The sequence below is a fragment of the Acipenser ruthenus genome, chromosome 5 (assembly GCF_902713425.1).
Source record: "Acipenser ruthenus chromosome 5, fAciRut3.2 maternal haplotype, whole genome shotgun sequence".
Classification (NCBI taxonomy): domain Eukaryota; kingdom Metazoa; phylum Chordata; class Actinopteri; order Acipenseriformes; family Acipenseridae; genus Acipenser; species Acipenser ruthenus.
This window is the reverse complement of record NC_081193.1, coordinates 80000652-80015943: the sequence shown is the minus strand read 5'-3', so window position 1 is coordinate 80015943 and position 15292 is coordinate 80000652.

Genomic DNA, 15292 nt, shown 5'->3' with positions numbered 1-15292 from the left:
CCACACATTGGGGGCGTGGTCAGTGCGCTGGAGTGAACGGGAGAACAGGCCTGGGACTTTCCGGCCTGGGACTTTCCAGCCAGGTGAGGTATCTAGCTCCAGATTGGCTGGAGCAGGCACTGCCCCCTTCCAGCTCCCCTATAAAAGGGAGTGGGAGCTGGATACCAAAGGAGAACAGAATGAAGGAGCTAAAGAGAGAAAGAGCTAAAGAGATAAAACTAGAGTGAAAAAGAGCTAAAGAGAAGAAAGAGCCGACTAGTAGAAGTGTGAGCTGTGGCTGACAGCAGCCTTGTTAAGCAATTATCGAAGATAAAACAAATAAAGTTTAGCCTTGAAACCTTGCCTTGCGTCCTTCTTGACACCGCCACAGTATGTATTGTATTACAGTCTACGTGTCATCACTTTAGTTTTGGCAACGTAATATTTTCAAAATAATATCATATTGTTCTGAATTAAAATACTACTTATGTTAAAAATATAGTACTGTACCAACAAAACCAATATAGTACATCTAAATGGAAAATCTACTTATTTTAAAACACACTTCCTTTCAGATATGTATTTTTGATAGTCTGTTTTTCAGGGAACACAAAAAAGATACAAGAGTTGGAACGGGCCAAAATGAAATAATCAGATACGCCTCACACGCGTTTAACCGTCACTGAAGTCAAAATTTTATAGGGTCGGATGTGTGAGTGCTGTCTTTAAACCATTTCATTACTATTAAGTTTTGTGAAGCTTTGTGCTAATCAATGGTTTACAATACATTTTCTTATCCTCTTATTGTGCTGAAATCTTTTTGTTCTTTATGTTAATTCAGTACATGCAAATATTTCAAATGCCTGTACAACACCATACACAAACTGCTACATCCTGGTACTGTCGCTGTAAGTCACATGGTCTGATTGCAACCACTGTAGACTTTTGGAGTGAGTGTAAACTGCAACACATTGATTAAAAGTTGATCTCGGATAATCTACAGAACTGAAGTTTGAATTTATCAGCTTGAAGTTTTATCAAAACATTAAAATAAGAAATGATTGCAGAGGATTTTTTGGTCTCCTACATACACTACCCCTCTGTTTTCAATGACAGTTACCAAAAAAGATTTTTGATACTTAAAGTCATATTTAATGCATGAAGGTACATGTAAGTAAATTACACATGCCTGAAGGGCATTGATATGATTGGGCAGTTTTACATGGTGAAATATCAGCATGTTGAGATTTAATGTAAACCGTTATATTGTCAATCTTGATTATACCTTTCTGGTAACATTTCAACACTAAACTTCATATTTGAAGCTCATCAGGATAAACTCTTGAGTTATAAATGTGTGGCACAGTAGGCAGAGGCAGTAGCTGGTGTAAATTGCAAGTAAAATGTGTTGTGTTCTGAAAATAACTTGGACTAGATTCTCAAAGCTTTTAACTTTAAACACACCCAATTAAGTTGCCAAACAAGAAATAAACTCAGACTTAATTTAGGGGTTTGTAATCAGTTTTGTTGTTTCTTTGTTTATCATAGAGTACACTGAATAATTGCAAACTGTTTACATTTGGTTGATATTTTTGTCTGAAGGGTAAAAACACCAAAGAAACAAATGCAGACTACTCACAAACATCGAAATATCTGAGTTGTATATTTTTGGTTTGATAACTTTATTGGGTACATTTTTACTATTTAAAAACACAGTGCTAATGACTAGAGTAAATAGCTTTCAGAATCTAGCCCATTTGGCAAGTTTGAAAATTGCAATAAAAATTAACCCAAGCAATCACACAAAGCTCCTCCTCAAGCTCCTGCTACACTGGTAATATGTGGCACATTTAACATTTACTTAAGTTTGAGCAGATGTATTTTTTATCATAAAAATATTGTTTAGGGGTCCTCGAGTGGCTCACCTGGTAAAAGCACGACTGTTTGGTTTGCAGTCAGGGGAGCGCAGGTTTGCGCCTCTGTGAAGTCGCCGGTCTTCACCATGGATTTCTGAGGGAGCGTCGCATTGGCTCTGGCGCTCCCGTCACAGTGGACCTCTGACACCCGATCTCGAGTTCCTGAGTGTAAAAGAGGAAACTAGCTTGGTCATGGGAACCTTCAGCTCGACTGAGCTGTGCAGGGAATTGCTGCGATGAGGGGAATAAAAAAAATTATTGGACATTCTAAATTGGGGAGAATATCTGGGGTAATATAATTGGGCACTGTAAATTTAAAAAAATGATATTATATATATATATATATATATATATATATATATATATATATATTATAATTGTTTAGGACAGAATGTTTGATTTAACAGTGTATATTGTAATGGGCCATAACAAGCGGAAGATTAGAGTTACAGCCAACAAATGATCGTACTTCATTGCTGATTGCATTGCTTATCTTGGCAGTGTCTGGTGCTCAGCATTGTTTCCAAATAGTGCCTTAAGATTTTAAAAAGGAAGCAGAAATGCTTTACAGTGGCATTGTTTTCATTAGAATCTATTCTTCTAACTTCGTACCTCAAATATTTTATTTATTTATATCTCATTGCCCGAGACTGAACATTGTTACTCCCTAGAATAATGTTCAGAGTCCACTTGTTTGAATGGGATTCCAAGTGGTTATTTATTGTAGCTTACAGGGTAAAGGAGTGAATTGATTTGCCACAGGGCCACTTAATCTAAGTTTCTCTTTAACAGTAACTCTATTAGTGTCCTACATTAAGCTAGCGAGTGGGATGGGTGGTTCCTAACCATTTGCAATTCCAGAAGCATGTTGCCTACTTTTATTCAGGGATTTATTTATTTTTTTATTTTTAACACTAGAACCGCTGAGAACCGCCGCACCGGCACAATGTGCGGCTCCATTTTAAAACGGCTTTGATATGAAAATGAAAAACAAGCAATCAGATACAACTTAATATTTTTATTTATGAACATCATACGTAACATTTTCAGAGCAGAAACACCGTATTTACATTGAAAAAAACTTTTTTCTTATTTTTTTCAAAAAGAGCACATATACATAAACAGGTGTAGAAAGCTGTATGCACATATGAAATTATAAAACATAAATAACTAGTTATAAAAATAGCATAAAACAAAAATATAACAACTTATGTAGCGTGAAAGTGCTTTGAGTGAAACAGAGTTCAATGGCTCTGTCTGTCTGTTCAGAGTTCTATTACAGCTTTCTAAGTACAATCTACGTAGAAAACACCCTTTTCAACTGTACCAGTGCATTTGCCACAGACTGCCTTTTCACAACAGGTGCAGACATCAAAAGTTCTGTTTTTATTGCATTTAGCAACCTGGCATTGTCTTTTATTCCATGTGCCAGTGGGTGCTAAAGGTTGAGGGACATTTGCCAGCCAGCTTTCGTGTCTCTTATCAAAATGTTTCTGCCGTTGCTCCAGGGCTAGCTGCAAAATGAAGTCCCTCCGAGTGATTGTGTTGCCGGTGCACTCCTTGTACAAAATCATAGCGTTGATGGCTGCCAGGTCCAAAACATTATAGAAAACAGACACAGGCCACCTGCGAGTACCACCTTTGACAGAATACAGCCGTGCCATTTGATCTAGTATATCCACACCATACTTCGTTGTGTTGTAAAATGCAACAGTCTCTGGCTTTCGTTTAGCATCAGTCCCAATGTTCACTGATTTGTGCAGAGAGCTTAGAATAAGCACATTTTTTAATTTTTTTACACCTGTACACACTCAGGGTGGCACAGTCGTTCTGCCTGAGGAGTGTAGTGGAGTGCAGGGGGGCTCGCACGGCTTGAGCTGTTGGTGGTAACTCTCGTCTTGCCTTGTTCACAGTCCCTACCAAGGTGTTTTTTTTTTCTTCAACTCCCTGACCAAATGGAGAGAAGTAAAAAAATTGTCAGTGGTGACATTTCGTCCTTTGCCCAAGTATGTCTCCATCAGCCTCAGCACAACACTGTCTCCCAGTCTCTCACCAGCAGGGCGCGTTTCATCCTTTCCCAGGTAGGGGAAACCATTTACAAGGTATTTGGAATCCATGTCAGCTGCAAGCTAGAATTTGATGCCAAACCTGTCTGGTTTGTTGGCCATGTACTGTGTCCAGCGACAGCGTGCCTTTGTAGAAAACAGCTGCTCATCCACAGTGATGTTAGGTCCAGGGTTATAGCAGGCAATGCTATTTGTGATGAAGCTGGTCCAAACCTCTGATGCCATGGGGAATTTGTTTGTAATAAGCTCTTGTTGTTCTTAAATTAAAATATATGAATCTCAGGATTTCCCGAAAGAGATTCCGTGACATTGTTTCCTTGAAGAAGGGAAGACCCCACTCTTGTGACCAGTAGCTCTCCACATAAATGCTTTTGAGCAGTTTCATCATCATGGTGGTTGCTTCTTAGATTTTCAAAAACTAAACATAATTGTGCCAGCCAGTGGTAGTGACAGAAACCAGGGCCCACAGTGTGTTAACATTATATCAGTCTTTCCTCAGATCTGCTTAACATTTCCTAATTGTTGTCAGTAATAACTCCAAGAAGTTCTTTCTTTAGGCATTTTTTTCCCATTAGATTTGACCAGCTAGATTTGGAAAAGCTATTGTTTTCTGTGTGTCTAGACATCGATACCAGAGTGGATAAAGCAAAGCATGGTATTCGGTACAGTATGGGATTAATTGAACAAAGCTGAACGCTTGCATATTTTGTTTCTTTCTTTTGGACCCCAAAGCAATTTCTTTCCAAGTATCTGATAATATTTTAACTGTGACTCCCAGATGCAAAATATGGTACTGAGTGAGTCAGTTTTTCCCTCAGCAGTATATATTGTGGTTAATTACAGGCTGTATTATAGATGGCTGTCGTGAAAGTGCTAAATGGAAAACATGCAGACCTGCACAAATGACATGCTGGGAATGAATAACCCATACAGTACATTTGTAATGAAGGAGTTTCAAATAGTTTTGCAAACTCCTTTATCTCTGGATTGAACTTAACCCTTTGAGGTCCATTTATTCAGCGCCTGTCGGGCATGTCAGGTCCAATTTATTTTTGCTATGTGCTGTTTAAAAGTTATTTTATTCACAGTAAAACAGGTTTAAAAGGCACTGCATATCAACAGGACACTCAGTACTGCATCTGACCTGCCCCACCCCTTGCTTGCTGTATTTATCACATATCTCTTCATAGTCGTGCATACTGATGAATCATCTCCTGATCACTCGATTTATCACCAAACTTCTCAATAATGCTATCCAAGTCATTATTTTATTACTATAACATCTCAAAAAGTTTGGCAAATGTTCGCGATTTTCTTTGAGCGCTGGATGCGGAAGCAGCTATCTTGTTTGTTTATGCCCGTGTTATGTCTGTGGTGAAGGGACTATGCGCATTGCTCAGATCCGCCCCCACTTTTTTTTACGGCTTCTCTCGGCTTCTCTCGGCCATTGAAAGCTTTTCTCTGCTTTTTCCGGAGGAAAAACGACTAGGGACTTGTAATTGACGCCTTTTTGATGATGTCGGACAGGGAAAGAAAAATGTTTATGTCGGGCCTGGTCTGACATAGGACCTCAAAGGGTTAATCTCAAATTTTTGTAGCATTTTATTAATTCAGTTAACTTTAACAGTATGATGCTGTTTGAAACGTAATTGCCTGAAAGCACATTTTTTGCCTAACCAAACAAGTCTTAAAAGATTGCCTTCATTTAATTTAATCACTGGTAATGATACGTTAAGAGCTAAACCTTCTTTTATTTATAAGCAACAGCTTTTTTATGTATTACAATATAAAAGGAGGAATAGGTTATGGTGAAACTTATCCTTACTGTAGTACTCTTAAAAATACATATGAAGTGAAAGTATTCGTACATATAGGGGCTGATAGATTGCAGTGCAAACAATTGTGGCTGCAAAATTCAAATTGCCTAACGGACAGGCAATTATTTTGTACTGTGACCTATGTCATGTTAAGAGCAATGCAAATCACTCAACATGCACAAATAATGAGCCGCAATCATGATAATGAGGGTCGCAATGAATGCCACCTGTGCATCCGGTTATTTAGCAGCTGCACGTACAGCCCAGAGGTGAGGTGATTTTGGAGTACAGAAAGCAGTAGGCGCAGTATGAGATTTGTGGAGCACGATAATCAAACCAAACAAAAAAAAAATATGTTGGAGGAAGGGCAGCAGTCCTCTTGGCGCACAGAAAAGAATAAATGTTTTCTGAGGAGGAGCCGAGAGTCCTTATGACTGAGGTCACTCAGCATGAAATTGAGTTATTTGGAAAAGCCTTAGCCAACATCAATTATGCTACCAGCTGACTGCTGGAGAGACAAGTGGAGAGGACAATCCATCCCAAACAAAGTGACCCTGGGTTTGAATATGCGGGGTCTTCTCCGTCTTGCCCTTCTCCTCCGAAGGTTTTCCTGCCTTTCCTCAACAAGAGTCAAGCGTCACCGCATCAGGAAGTGTACCACAGCAGCCACCCTGAGGCCAATGACAGGTCTATGAAGGTGTGTGGTTTTATACAGCTCGTAATTACTCGCTTCTCCAATGGTTTGCACCTCAGCAATTGTCCAAGTGCAAGGCAAAATCTGAACATCTCATTATAATGTTTATTATTATTATTATTATTATTATTATTTATTTCTTAGCAGACGCCCTTATCCAGGGTGACTTACAATCGTAAGCAAATACATTTCAAGTGTTACAATATAAGTAATACAATAAGAGCAAGAAATACAATAACTTTTGTTCAAGCAAAGTACAAGTGTGACAAACCAAAATTCAATAATACAGCAGATAATAGTGATAGTTACATCAGGATATGATTAAATAGTGATAGTTACATCAGGATGTGATTAAATACAAAGTACTACAGGTTAAACAGTTGGCAGATTACAGTATTCTGAAGTACAGGATTAAATGCAGTAAAATAGGGGGCAGATAAGAGCAAAATAAAGCACATTTACATGAAGGGTGATAGTGTCCCAGGATACAAACAGAGGAGTTCTACAGGTGCTGTTTGAAGAGGTGAGTCTTCAGGAGGCGCCGGAATGTGGTCAGGGACTGGGCAGTCCTGACATCTGTAGGAAGGTCATTCCACCACTGCGGAGCAAGGGTGGAGAAGGAGCGGGCTCTGGAGGCAGGGGAGCGTAGCGGAGGTAGAGCCAGTCTTCTACTACCATTTAGATCAATTGAATAGACCCCAGCATCTATGTTTCTAGTCTTTTTTGATTAAATAAAACACAAATGTGAATGGTTATTCATTGTTTTTTGTCAGAGATTATGTTCCTCAGAGGAAGGCACTTTATTTGAGACCGGGGCCACTATAATTCTCCTCCTGTTGATGTAAAAACAACACTACCTTCCCACAAGTATGAGGTTGTGTAGCCCTCAGAAGATCTCATTCATTGCAAGATCTCTGTAGTTCTTGCTAAACATTAGAATCTCCTGGCTGGCAAATGACTCTTCCCTTCCTGTAAATACTCCCTAAAACCACATGAAGGGTAACAGATGTATGCTAAAACTCTCTGCAAAACAGAAGGTATGTGCTAAAAGAAAAGGACATGCTTAAATATCAAAATCCCATTCCCCCCTATATTTTTCAGTGAACTGAACCAACATCTGCTAAATCTCATCCATATAAAAAAGCAGTATAATGATCTAACAGGAAGATGGGGATGGGGGGGGGGGGCAACAAAGGATTGATGTAAAACTTTTACATGCATGTTCTCTTCTGTATTTTCTGTTATCATAACCATGAGAGGCATTTGTGCTTGAGTATGGATAGCCCAGCTGAGATTTGTATGCCTTTCATATGTCAAGGGATGTACATATAGTACAGGGGTTGACATGTTTTATACAAATACAAAAGTTAAAAGTCTTTGTCCACCAACACACCCAAAAATAATCCTTAGTGCTTTTTTGTCTTTGTGGTGACCTGCCTGCAACCTTCCCTGCACCACCTTGTAACTGGGTTTGTGTCACAAAGACGGCCGGAGTGGGTGGCGTCAGGCCAGATGCAGGAAATAAACAGACAGAGATTTGGGGTTTTATGAAGCTGAGCGAATGCTTTTGCTCAGCATTTAATAACAGAACAGAAAATAAAAGGTTTGAACACAAAACAAAACAGGACACGGCACTACACGCCAAAATAAAAAGACAAACAAAACGGACTACAGAGACAAAACACGGTGAGCAGATTTACCTATTATTATTTATTATTATTATTATTATTATTATTATTATTATTATTATTATTATTATTATCTTTACCTCCGTCTCCAATCCCGTTCTCCACTCACCGAACACCTAACCCCGACTGAATGAAAATGTGTATCTATATATACTGTTGTGCTGGGATTCAATTACTAATTAATTATTCACTTGAATCCCAGCACGTGATTTAATTCTGTGCAACCCCGTGCTCACATATTACATTTAACCAGCACGTGAAGTGATTTGTGCTCTCCTCGTGCCTAAATACAAATCTACACTTTTTAAATACACGTGAAACACAGACCCGTTTACATCCCGTATACCAATAACTATACACCAACATTAACACACGCACGCAACATACAACATATAACACACAAATGCACACAGGGGCGGGGCACATTGCCACAGTTTGACTGTAGAGAGGGTAGTTGCACAGCTTCAAATCCTGCTGTCTGGCATTTCTTTGTTCCAATAAGTACTGGGAAGTCTTCTGGAGGTTGGCGAAATTGTACAGTAGCTTTAGCATCAAATTAACAATTTCATTTCATTCGGTTAGTTGGTCACCTATACTTTCTGAAGCACACAATTTGTTAAACCTGCCCTGTAGACTTAAATAGTAACCTGCCAACTACATTATAAACCCAATCTGATTAGCCTTAATTTAGGTGACAAGTTATATATACCATGAGCCAGCTCGCAGACCTGCTGACAGGAGCAGTGGGAGGTAATTGAGCAATAGGCTACAGGTGCTGATAGGTAGGATTAGTTAAGTGAAAAATACTTTAACTGATTGCCTAAATTGGCCAGCACCTGTAGCCTATGTAGCCAGCAATTGTCTCCTCCAGCCGAGGGACATAAAAGTGCTGGGCAGGCAGTTGCATGGGAGAGAAAGAAAGAGAAAGCAGACCAACGCGAGAAGCGAACAGGAGCAGCAAGATATTTGCCAGCTTTTCTACAAACAGGAGAGCACCTAAAGATCTGGGCTTTTGAAGTGCAATTATTATTTGCAAGGGACTTGGCAACCGCATTGTTTTTGTTGCAATTTGTTTAGTTGTTGTAGTGCAATGCCATTTTGGATCCGGGCTTTGGGGAAGCAGGAGTTTTTTTGTGGATTGTTTTATTTAAACCGTTTTGTTTTCTTGTAATCCTAGCACTGAAATTGAAGAAGGAAAAAGACTTAAGAGTTTATGTTTTTATCTATTACTTAGCAGATGCCCTTATCCAGGGCGACTTACAATTGTTACAAAGTTATCACATTATTTTTACATACAATTACATTATTTTATTTACACACATTACCCATTTATACAGTTGGGTTTTTACTGGAGCAATCTAGGTAAAGTACCTTGCTCAAGGGTACAGCAGCAGTGTCCCCCACCTGGGATTGAACCCACGACCCTCCGGTCAAGAGTCCAGAGCCCTAACCACTACTCCACACTGCTGCCCACGTTGACTCAGAAACGTCTTCATCTAGACAATATGGGGAAGCTATAAAAAAGGCCAACAAGATGCTCGTATATATTGTGAAAAGTGTTGAATTTAAATCAAGGGAAGTAATGTTAAAACTTTACAATGCATTAATAAGACCTCATCTAGAATATTGTGTTCAGTTCTGGTCACCTCGTTACAAAAAGGATATTGCTGCTCTAGAAAGAGTGCAAAGAAGAGCGACTAGAATTATCCCGGGTTTAAAAGGCATGTCGTATGCAGACAGGCTAAAAGGAAAAATTGTAATGTCAGACCTGGTCCGACATAGGACCACAAAGGGTTAAGCCTGATATCTGCTATTAGCTGCTGTGTTGCTGCTACTATTTCATGTATTATGCACTTTTCACTGTATTTAATCTGTTATGTTTTTTTTATTTTTTTACTGTATATCATGTATTATGCATTTCTCTGTATTTACAGTATTATGTATTTTCTTGTTCTTACTGCATCTTGTAAAACGCTTTGTGATGGTGGTCCACATAGGCGCCACATATAAGAGGCTCTCCCCAAAATAAATTGCCCAAACCCTCACAAGAAATTGTTCTGACCAACACAAAAAATATTTGTTAGGGGAGATCGATATTTTTTTCCCCAGCAAGTGCGCAAAGCAAGTCTAATGAACATATTTCTCCGCCAGACCGCTAGGGCAGCTGGGATATCAAAATCAACACTGTAGTACAGATACAGGATTTGGTTACATTTCAATGTCATTGGAGGAGACAATGCTTGGCTGGTTTAATGTCAATTCTTCCCGTCGATCTGAGCCCCCCATACCACTGCAGGAGGCAGCCGACGAAAACTCTGAATCCTTTTCGCTCATTCCCTTGCCTGGAACATCCGCTTCGCAATTTCTACATTTATTGCTGCTATCTATACAAACAGCTTGATCCGAATCTGTTTTTACAGAACTTGTGGTAAAATATTTTCGTAGCATACTGTCTGTTTTCACGCACCGCCATTTTGTAAGAATGTGATAACTGACGCTACAGTCAGAACCTACTTCCTTTGACTGTTTGAACAAATGGAAGGGCTTTTTTAATTGATAACATGGCTAAAACATTTATCGTTCTGTTTTCATACTGTTTCTCAAGAAGTTTTTTTATCTGCTTCAGTGCTGAGAAACACCTTTCTGCCTCTGCTGTAGTCATCGGAGTGATAATAACTTTCTTCAGTAGTTTTGTAATCTCTGGAAATGTTCTGTCCACGTTGTTATATATCATCAGGTCAAGCATACTTAATGCATTTTCAGCATTTTTAAAAACTTCTGTTTCATACACTGTTTGTAAGTCAATACATAAGGAGGTGTTACTAAGCACTGGACATGGTTGAACTGTTTCCTCTAGTACACTGTCCGGGAAAGTTACCTGATATTCATCAAAATGGTCACTCTCTAGCAATTTTGCAGAGACAAGGTGCTTTCTGAAGGCAAACTGTTCCTTTGCGTGAGAAATGATGATGTCACAAATTTGCAGGGCAGCTGTGTCGGGCCCCTTGGTCTTTTTGGCATTGGTGGCAGGTTCTCAGGGAGGCTGATTTCCGGTGTTCTAACAGATGCTCAGATGTTCTGAATGCTTTGAACAAATTGAGTTACTGCTTCATTTGCATCAAGAGATATAATATTCCTTGCCTGGAATTTCCCATACAAGATATCCACCTTCATCATTATCTTTTGGAACAAGTACAGGAAGTACTGAAACTCTCTGTCCATGAGGCTATGGCAAAAACCATTAGCTTCTCTAACTGTGAAACTGTCAAAGTCTCCTGAATCACTAATAGTTTGAAAACACTCTAACATGTGATTGTGCTGTTCAAACACTGTCCTCACTTCTTGACTACAAAAATTCCACCTTGTTTGAGCACCAGTTGGTAGTCTTTTCTTCATCCAAAACAGCAGTTTTCTTTGGAGAGCGAGAGAAAAAAGTTGAAAAACCAGAGAGACATAACATGCATTTGAATATTTTTCCCTTACAAACTTCTGGACCCCACCAGTCTCACCACGCATTACACTAGCTCCATCATAGCTCTGTGCAATTATTTTAGCCTTGTCACTTTCTTCTGTGAATATGTCATCTAGCTGTTATTATTATTATTATTATTATTATTATTATTATTATTATTATTATTATTTATTTATAGCTGTTGCAATATGGCAGTGGAAATAGCTTCAGCATTTCCATGTTTGGAAATAGCTTCAGCATTTCCATGTTGCAGCTCGGTAAACCCAAAAAATCACTCAACAACACGTCCAGTTTTGGGAACAACGTACCTACAAACTAGTACACTTTGGGAAATATTTGTAATGTCATTGGTTTCATGAACTTGAATAGCGACATAATCAGTCTGTCAGATCTTTCACAATATTCTCTCTTCAAACCTCTAACATCCAGCCTAGAAGTCTTAAAGACTGTGTCCTTCCTCAAGTGTGTTTCCATTGCCTGATCAAACCCTGAAACAAAGTCTAGCAGCCCAAAAAACTCACCAGGATTGGAAGATGTTGATGATTCATCATGGCCTTGTAAGGCCAATTCAAAAGCTCCACAGAAGCTTTCAATGATGAGTGTAAGTATGTGTCGGTTTTTAGACCCTTCTTCATTGTGCTTCTTTATGGCATTTCGGTAAGCAGTGCTAAGCTGGACTGAAATATTCACTCTCCCTAACATACCTAGATGCATTTCACATGTCTTATGACCTCTTGAGTCCTCATGTTTTTTTGATTTAGAGGAGAGATGTTGCAGGTCTGTAATTCCGTTTCTTGACCAGGCTGCATCAGTGTCACCCTGATCCTTGTCAAAAAGGAGGCAAGAAAAGCAAAACAGTGTATTGTTGTTTTCGCAACCCCATGGCCTAAGCTTATAGCACGACTCGTTAAAGGTTCGAGCGTATGCCCATCCTCTGTCACTATTCACCTTCACCAATTTTATTGGAGGTCTGCTGGGTCCCAACCTTTTGATCTGCAGTTTCTGCACTTCCTCCATTGTAGCAAAATTATTCTACTGTATTCATGTCTTCTTTTTTTGCTTAACTTAGACTATTTAAAAAAAAAAAAAAGATTAAAAAAGTAAAACACACTGAATTTACTCAAATTTAAATGTGTATTTATTTAAATTTAGGTTGTCCCTGAATCTAAATCAATCCCAAGTTCAAAGACCTTAAATGGAAGTCACAACTAAGGCCAAAGAAAAACAAAACAAAACAAAACAGGAACCAGCAGATAATTTTTATAGACCTAATAAAAGGTTGATCAGCTACAAACAAACAGCAACAAAAAAAAAAAAATAGTAATTTAAAAACACCTAGAAAAAAATAATCTAAAATAATTAAAGCAGTGCTAAAGAGCAGCAGCCTCAGGAGAAAAAGGGACAGACGGCACAAAATAAATCCAGATTAAAACTGTGAAAATCACGAAGTTGAACAAATAAGTGTATTCATAAACATTAATTTAAAGTTAGATGACGTTAGACAAAGATTATTAACTTCTGCCACGGAAGAATAACTAAAATTGACTACTGCCTTAATGCTGGGATTTGTGTATTCTTTTATAACACAGGTGTTTGAAAGAGAATTTCTTGGCTGTTTATTAGTGGAAAGCTTCCAGCAACTTTCCAAAATGAAATCCTAATCATGTTGGTGGATATTTCCTAAAAGGAGTCAGTCACTGATTAATGACATATAATTAAGGCTGTCCACTAAAACCAGAACAAATATGTTTATTGATGCCAAAATAAAGAATATATATATATATATATATACAGTGCCTTGCAAAAGTATTCAGACCCCTGACCAATTCTCTCATATTACTGAATTACAAATGGTACATTGAAATTTCGTTCTGTTTGATATTTTATTTTAAAACACTGAAACTCAAAATCAATTATTGTAAGGTGACATTGGTTTTATGTTGGGAAATATTTTTAAGAAAAATAAAAAACTGAAATATCTTGCTTGAATAAGTATTCAACCCCCACACATTAATATTTGGTAGAGCCACCTTTCGCTGCAATAACAGCTTTAAGTCTTTTGGAGTAAGTATGTACCAGCTTTGCACACAGTGTTGGAGTGATTTTGGCCCATTCTTCTTGGCAGATTTGCTCCAGGTTGTTCAGGTTGGTTGGACGACGCTTGTGGACCGCAATTTTCAAACAGTGCCACAGATTCTCAATGAGATTGAGATCAGGACTTTGACTGGGCCACTGTAGGACATTCACCTTTTTGTTCTTGAGCCACTCCAATGTTGCTTTGGCCTTGTGCTTGGGATCATTGTCCTGCTGAAAGGTGAATTTCCTCCCAAGCTTCAGTTTTTTAGCAGACTGAAGCAGGTTCTCTTGCAGTATTTCCCTGTATTTTGCTCCATCCATTCTTCTTTCAATTTTAACAAGATGCCCAGTCCCTGCTGATGAGAAGCATCCCCACAGCATGATGCTGCCACCACCATACTTCACTGTAGGGATGGTGTGTCTTGAGGCATGGGCAGTGTTAGGTTTGTGCCACACATAGCGCTTTGAGTTTTGGCCAAAAAGCTCTATCTTGGTCTCATCTGACCACAAAACCTTTTCCCACATTGTAGCTGGGTCACTCTCATGCTTTCTGGTAAACTCCAGACGTGCTTTCAGATGGTACTTTTTGAGTAACGGCTTCTTTCTTGCCACCCTCCCATACAGGACAGTGTTATGCAGAGCAGTGTTATGCAGATATTCCTAAACTTATTTTTTTTTAAAAAGTTGTTTACAGTACATGTTAAAGTGTATTTTTCACTTTTTCAATCTGACAGTGGTTTAGAATATAGGCCATGGCTTAATATGTGTATTTTACATTGTCAGTGGTAACATTTGATAAAATTTAAAATAGGGGTATGCCGAGTAATAACTATTAAACGATATCCATAACAAGTAAACTTTTTTCTCAAAGTAACACAAGACTAAAAACGTCTGGTTATTCTCCCATTTCTCTTTGATCAAAATACATTAAAACCATGTGATTGCCATTCATTTCATTCACAATAACGTTTTCAACAAGTGATGGTTGCTTATTATGTAGGTAATGTCAGTAGGATATGCGTTTCTCAACCTAATTAATTATGATTTTTTCTTTTACACCTTTATCTTTGCACTGAAGGTAATTTACAGAAAGAGAAAACCACAGTATGTATTTTAATTCTTGTTAACTTTTAATATAATAGAGTGATGATGTTTACAAATATACTTTTGCTTCTGTAAAGCATCTCTTCAGTTAAAATGGGCTGGTCCAGTGGTTAAAGAAAAGGGCTTGTAACCAAAGAAGTCCCTGGTTCAAATCCCACCTCAGCCACTGACTCATTGTGTGACCCTGAGCAAGTCACTTAACCTCCTTGTCTTTTGGGTGAGACGTAGTTGTAAGTGACTCTGCAGCTGATGCATAGCTCACACACCCTAGTCTCTAAGTCGCCATGGATAAAGGCGTCTGCTAAATAAACAAATAATAATAATAAAATCTGATGTGCTGAAGTCAATTCTTGAGAGAGAGGGAGCAGGCAGCTACTTAAGATATTGAGGTTAAATCTCATTCCATGACAAATTACCCCCAAAAAGTTGGATTTTAAACCTTACCATCTCCGATTTACACCAAACTTGGTTCTTGGAATT